Genomic DNA, 6944 nt, shown 5'->3' on the forward strand with positions numbered 1-6944 from the left:
TTGTGTAAGTTACTAATCGTTCTTCTTTATACACTTGGTAGAATTCAGCAGGAAGGCATGTGAGCCTAGAGTTTTCTTTGTGAAATGGCACAAACTAGACATTGTTGTTGTTGTTTTAAATGTTTATCTATTTTTGAGAGAGAGAGAGAGAGAGAGAGAGAAGGGATGGGGCAGAGAGAGGGGGACAGAGGATCTGAAGCGGGCTCTCTGCTGTCAGCACAGAGCCCAATTTGGGGCTCAAACCCATGAACTGCAAGATCATGACCTAAGCCAAAGTCGGACACTTAACTGAGCCACTCAGGTGCCCCTAAACATGTTGTTAGTTGCTATTTTACATGGGTGACACTGGCTTAGATTCTTGCCTTTCAATTTTTCTTTTTTTTTTTATGTTTATTTACTTTTTTTTATATATATATGAAGTTTATTGACAAATTGGTTTCCATACAAAACCCAGTGATCATCCCAAAAGGTGCCCTCCTCAATACCCATTACCCACCCGCCCCTCCCTCCCACCCCCCATCAACCCTCAGTTTGTTCTCAGTTTTTAACAGTCTCTTATGCTTTGGCTCTCTCCCACTCTAACCTCTTTTTTTTTTTTTTTCTCTAGTAACGAACTATAGAAATGATCCCTGAAAGTATAGTCTTTATGTTTATTTACTTTTGAGAGAGAGAGACACAGAGCACCAGCGGGAGAGGGGCAGAGAGAGAGGGAGACACAGAATCTGAAGCAGGTTCCAGGCTCTGAGCTGTCAGCACAGAGCCCAACGCGGGGCTCGAACCCACCAACCGCAAGATCATAACCTGAGCCGAAGTCAGATGCTCAACCAACTAAGCCACCCTGGCGCCCCTTGAAAATATATTTAAAAAAACAAAACAAACAAACAAAAACCACACTGATGCTTTGTTCACCACTCTGCCTGAACTAGGTTCCAATTCCCATTTTCCAGGCACTGTGTAAGTCCTTTCGATCTTTGTAGGACTCCGGGGAAGGGAGGAGGCCCTCCAAAACAGGAGTGAGATTTCATTTCTTTCTACTCTGATGAGCAGAGACTCAGGGAAAAATAAGATTCAAGTTAGAAAGAAAAGGAAGTATTTCTTACGTTGGCACATAAGATAAAATTCACAATCACTGCGTCGGAATAAAATAGAATTCTTAAACTTAAATCTGTTCGGCTTAATCGTAAACTTTCCGCTTTGTTCTGAATTTCCTCGTATTGTCACAGATGAGATGGTCCGCAGACCAGTGCCTGGGCGCCTCTGCCACACGTTATGAGGGCAGGTTTCTGGGGAGCTGCAGAAAGGGGAAGATGTGTTTCTGGAAGGAAGACGAAGCCCCGAAAAAGATGGGTGGGGTGGGGGCTTTAAACGCTTAGGTAATTTGTGAAATTGACCGGCACCGCGCCAACGTGCGCGGAGATGAAAAAAGAGGGAAAGAAATCGAAGCGACCTCCAGATGCTGCCGACACCGCCCTTCCCCCTTCCTGGGCAGGGATGATGGTCAGAGGGGCACATTCACGCCTCACACCTGCCACATCTGGTCCCCACGGTGCACCGTGGCTCCAGCATGGTCTTTCCCAAAGACGTGTGGCTGCTCCCGTGAATGGACTCCCGCCACGAAAGAGATGTCCTTGGGTAAGCGGGTTCAGAGGACTGCTGTAATCATCAGTTTTGTCTTCTGGCAACCCTCCAGAAGGTTGACCCCTCGGGGTCAGCCTCGTTTTCCGACAGCTTTTCTCCCTGGGCCTTAGCATACAATAATTTTCTGATTTACCGGGCCGAGAGTCCTGAAAATGGCTATCCACCTGTGGATTTCATGACTATTACAGTCATTATTGAAATTACTAAGTACTTCGAAACGTCCCTGTAGCTGACGGGGCCCATCCCACGGGTGCAGCTGTAGCTAAGGGTGTCTGTGTTTAAAGTTTCATACTATTTGCCTAATTGGGGCCAAATTTACCTTTATCCTTTTGTATTGTCCCAGAAAGGTCATGCTTCAAGATGCTTCTAGGTCCTTCGTCACGAATGCATGCTGCAGGCTGACTAATGGTGACAAAGAGAATTAAGCTCCTGTTCAGAACTTATACAGGGCGCACCCACCTCCTCCATGTAAAATCGGGAGTCACGCTGTATCTTATAAGGCCCTTTCCTATGCAGAAGTTCAGAGATCACCGCCCAACTCATACATTTTTTAAGTTATTTATGTATTTTGAGAGAGAGAGAAAGTGCGCGCTCGTGAGCGAGTGCATGTGAGTGGGGGAAGGGCGGAGAGGGAGAGAGAGAGAGAGAGAGAGAGAGAGAGAGAGAGAATCCCAATCCGGCTTCACATTCAGCATGGAGCCTGATGAGGGGCTCCATCTTCCAAACCGGGAGATCATGACCTGAGCCGAAATCATCAGTGCTTAACTGACTGAGCCACCCAGGTGCCCCTACAACGCGTACGTTTTTAACGGAAGAAAATCTCAGCAAGTGTACCTCGGATGGTTGTATTCACTTGTTCAAAAGATGATTTGGGGTTCATTATAATTGTACTAAGATTCGTGCCAAAGTATAGGAAAGCCGTTTTATAAAAAGGAGACCCTTTTGGCCCCTAAGAGTAGGGTAGAGGAGAGAGAATCTTAGGGTCAAGGGCAGTCCTTTCAAAGGAACGAATTTTGTTTTACAAGTCACGGGGTCTCCTTGGTATCAGTCTGCTGCCGACTGGAGAGCACGCCAGTCAGACCAGTGCTGCTTGGAGGGCAGGTGGGGGGTGGGGGGCCTGGGCTGGAAGGAGACCTGAGTGAAAGGGAGACAGACCAGGGTCTTGCAGGAAAAGACTGCAGAGTGAAAACCCTTCTCAGTGAGTGGCCCAGTTGCATGCAATTCCAATTAGTATCCCCACGGGAAAAGGGTGTACTCCGACAAAATGATCCTGGAGTTCACTTTCTAGAAAAAATAATTACTGAGAAAAATAACACTGATCAAGAGAGTAGTTGAAAACTTTCCTTACTAGATAAGTAAAACATAGAAGTTTCTAAATAATTAAAACCTTGATCATAACGACTAGATTAGATACACAGATGAATGGAATAAGCTAGAAGTTCTCCCTGCTCCCTTGCACATCCTGCTCAGTCCCTCCCAGGGCTGTGGGGTCACCACTACACCCAGTTCTGAGGGAGGGGGGGCCGGGGCTGGGCGAGCTTTAGACCGTGGGCACCCTCAACCACCTGGCATGCCTGGATCTCTTGAAGAGTTGAATCTGGGGATGGCAAGGTAGCCCACACTTATGCTCATGGTCCCCTTTCTTATCCCATGTTCCTCCTCCACCAAGAGCACCCCACCCTGACTCTGCCAATCTGCCTCAATCTTTGGGAAGCAGCACTGGAAGGAAAGCCCCCAGCCTGAGAACCAGGAATCCAGGGGTCTGTTTCAGCTCCGCCAACGGCTTTCTGTGTGACATTGGACAAAGCTCATCACCTCTCTAGGTCAGTTTCCCAACTATAATATGATAAGAATCCATTCTGCCCTACTAACCATATGCTACTGTGCCAGGAGGGAAAAAGAATTTTTAAAATGGTGGCAGAATTCCTTTTAGAAATTCAACTATCTTGGGGCGCCTAAGGGGGTCAGTTGGTTGAGCGTCCGACTTCAGCTCAGGTCACGATCTCACGGTTGGAGAATTCGAGCCCCTCATCCGGCTCTGTGCTGGCAGCTCAGAGCCTGGAGCCTGCTTCGGATTCTGTGTCTCCCTCTCTCTCTGCCCCTCCCCCCCCCCCCCAAAAATAAATAAACATTTAAAAAAGAAATTCAACTATCTTTATCGGGAAAATAGCTTGAGGCCAATTCGGGGCTAAAAGGAGATTTCCTCCACCCCCAAAGTTATGGCGAAAATAGGTGAGCGGTGGTTGGCAATCTTGGCTACAGATTAGAATCACTTGGGGAGCTTTTAAAACACAGGGCTTCCCAGACTCCACTCCCAGCCTGGCGGAGACTGGCTAGATCCCAGTTCCTCTTCCTGAGTACCAAGGAAAACTACATTTCCCAGGCTCCTTTGCAACAATCCAGGGCAACATGATGAGATTCTGGCCAATGGATGTGGGCAGGCTGACCTAGCCAATAAAATCCCTGAGTAATACGCTACACTTTATTCCTCTTCCGTGACCTCTGTGGAGCCTGTTTGTTAAAGACGGTTAAAAATGGAAAGAGGCTCGGGGCGCCTGGGTGGCGCAGTCGGTTAAGCGTCCGACTTCAGCCAGGTCACGATCTCGCGGTCCGTGAGTTCGAGCCCCGCGTCGGGCTCTGGGCTGATGGCTCAGAGCCTGGAGCCTGTTTCCCATTCTGTGTCTCCCTCTCTCTCTGGCCCTCCCCCGTTCATGCTCTGTCTCTGTCCCAAAAATAAATAAACGTTGGAAAAAAAAAAATGGAAAGAGGCTGGATCCCTGAGTCACCGCTAGGAATGACACCCAATTCCTACCAGGTGTGATGTGAGCAAGACATTAATGTGAGCGAGAAATTAATGATAAAGCAGTCAGCCTTTGCAGACCTTCTGATTTAACTGACCTGGAGTATGGTCCAGGCAATTGTTTTGTGTTGTGTTTTGTTTTGTTTGGTGTTTTGTTTTCCACACTTCCGGCGATTCTAATGTGCAGCCGGAATTGAGACCCACTGGATTAGGACAAAAATACAAGCGTGGGGTTGCTAGGTATGGCAATGAAATATCCATTTTCCAAGGACGCCCCGGAGATGGGAAGAAGGTTGTTCAACAATGAGAGGAAGAGGGTCCAGCAACACGGAGGGAGGCGGGGGAGCCCAAAGGGAAAGGTTGACCAGAAAAATATTCTATGAGCTGGGAACGATCAGGGAACATTCAGAGTTGGGGTATTTAACATTCAATTCTAAATTCTCATCAGAGCCTTTAGGTGGAAGACGTAAGCCCCTATGGTTGCCTCCAAATCACCGGTAAAGTCAGCCCCCACGCTTGTCCTTGTGCGAGTGGATGCTTTGGGGGAAATGGAAGGAAGAAAGCCAGTTCCACATTTGGTTGTTACAGGGAGAAGGGAACAGCTAGAGCCTCCTGCCGAGAATCCCCAGTGAACATTCCAGGCTCCCCTGAAGAATGCAAGGTGGGAAGGAAGGTTCATGCCTTCACTCTGAAGGATCTGACACACACACACACACACACACCCCCATGGTGACATGTGGGTGACATTTCAACCAGCTCTCTATGGCATGTATGCTTGAGCACCTAGAACCAATCCTAGCATTAGCGCTGGGAGAGTCCCTGATACTTTTACAGAGAACAAACCTAAGAGGTACAGGTGCCTGCTCCACACAGCAAGTTCTGGGTGAAGTGATTAGCCATGGAGTCGCTGGGTCCCCTGGCCCCCATGAATGTTCGCAGACCCCCGGCTCCGAGCATTTAGAACAAGCATTTTCTGGGGACGGGGCATGTGGAATGGTGGAATGCGAAATCTTAGAAGACATCACAGGACACAAGACGATTCACTCCAACTCCCATTCCAGAATCACTTGTGCTGGGTTCCCCCCTCTCACCCTGTCCAGAAGCCATCCACCGGGCCCCAACCAAAGACAAACAGAGCCCAGAAGCCTTTGTTTTCACATTTAATCAAAGGAAAAGAAAGAAAACTAGTCAGAGCAAAAGCTCAAGAATTGACTGAGGGAGGAGAGAAGAGGGGACAGGGCCACCAGGCTGGCACTGAGTGTGGACAGTGGGGGGCAGAGTCCTCATTATCCTGAGGTGCCTCAAATACAAGCGTCTGGGGCGAGGTGGCGGGGTGGGGGGGGGAGATGTAACATGGTGAGCACACACCTGTTCCAACCCAGCCCTGGGCCAGGGTGGGGGGGTGGAGGGGGGTTGGGCAGGGGAGGTAGGATGAAGTTCAGGGAGGGATGAAGACAGGAGAGGAGGGACCCAGCCCAGCCACCCAGGCATCGCTAGAGGTGGCAGAAAAGCGTCAACACAGGAGATCTGCCCTAAAAGGCCCGGTGCCAATGCTCCAGCAAGGTGCCCAGCCTCCTATGCCAACCTCCCTCCACCCCCGTCGGAGGATGGTCTCTCCATCAGGGCACTTTGGAGGTTAAGCAAGGGCAGGGGGTTTGCACCAGCAGATCCTCGGGTGCCTCTACTCCCAAGTCCTCCAGCGGAGGCGGGAGCTGGCAAAGGATACCGCTGATTGCCTCGGGTGTTTGCCTCCCACTCCTGGTCCCCTTGGGCTGTGGGTAAGGGTGATGCAAGGAAGAGCTGACTTGAGGATGAAAAGAACACTGGCCAAAGGGAAAAGGGGAGTGTAAAGGCGACTGCATAGTGGAGGCAGAGCTACGCAAACGAGATGGGAGCAGGCTTGACCTTTACATCTCATTTGCATACCCTCTGCGAATGCAAATGGGATCCCTACTATAATAAATATATTTCTAACTTTGTAATAAATATTCTGTCTCTTCTCCCTCCCCTTCCCTACGAAATGGGCACACAGTGGTTCAGGGGCCAGCTTTGGCTGAACCTGCAGCGAAGACGGATTAGACACTCAGCAGAACTGGGAAGTCACGGGGGGGGGGGGCGGGGGGGGCCGGTGGGGGTGATGGGGTGGTCCCGGCAAGGACAGGCTGACCCCAGGCAGGATCACAAAGAAGGACGAGGGACAGATGCCTGGGGAAGTCTAGGACGGCATTATTTTCTTAAAAGGGATTCTCCTATTTTACACAATTGCCTTCCCCAAGGACTCGGGGATGTCTTTTAGGATAAGGGAACAGCAGGAGAGGGGGAGGAAGACATCTGGGGAGGGCCAAGGCTCTGCAATCTGGGATAAGAGTCTCATAAGAAATGGGGGCTGATGGGGAACCCCCAAAAAGTGACCTCCAAAGCAAAACCACCCTTTGCTTCTTTTCTCCAAAAAACCAACACTGATACACACACACCGATGGCACACACACAGACTGGGTGCCGCAGC

The 6944-nt window shown here is 49.8% G+C and overlaps 1 pseudogene; it reads right to left on the reverse strand.

Moving 5' to 3' along the window:
* Positions 1 to 575: 575 nt before the first annotated feature.
* Positions 576 to 645, reverse strand: LOC124522261 (uncharacterized; annotated as a pseudogene).
* Between the last annotated feature and the right edge of the window lie 6299 nt (positions 646 to 6944).

The sequence above is a fragment of the Lynx rufus genome, unplaced genomic scaffold, assembly GCF_022079265.1.
Source record: "Lynx rufus isolate CCGP_SWC_20201006 ecotype Redwood Valley unplaced genomic scaffold, mLynRuf1.p SCAF_34, whole genome shotgun sequence".
NCBI lineage: Eukaryota > Metazoa > Chordata > Mammalia > Carnivora > Felidae > Lynx > Lynx rufus.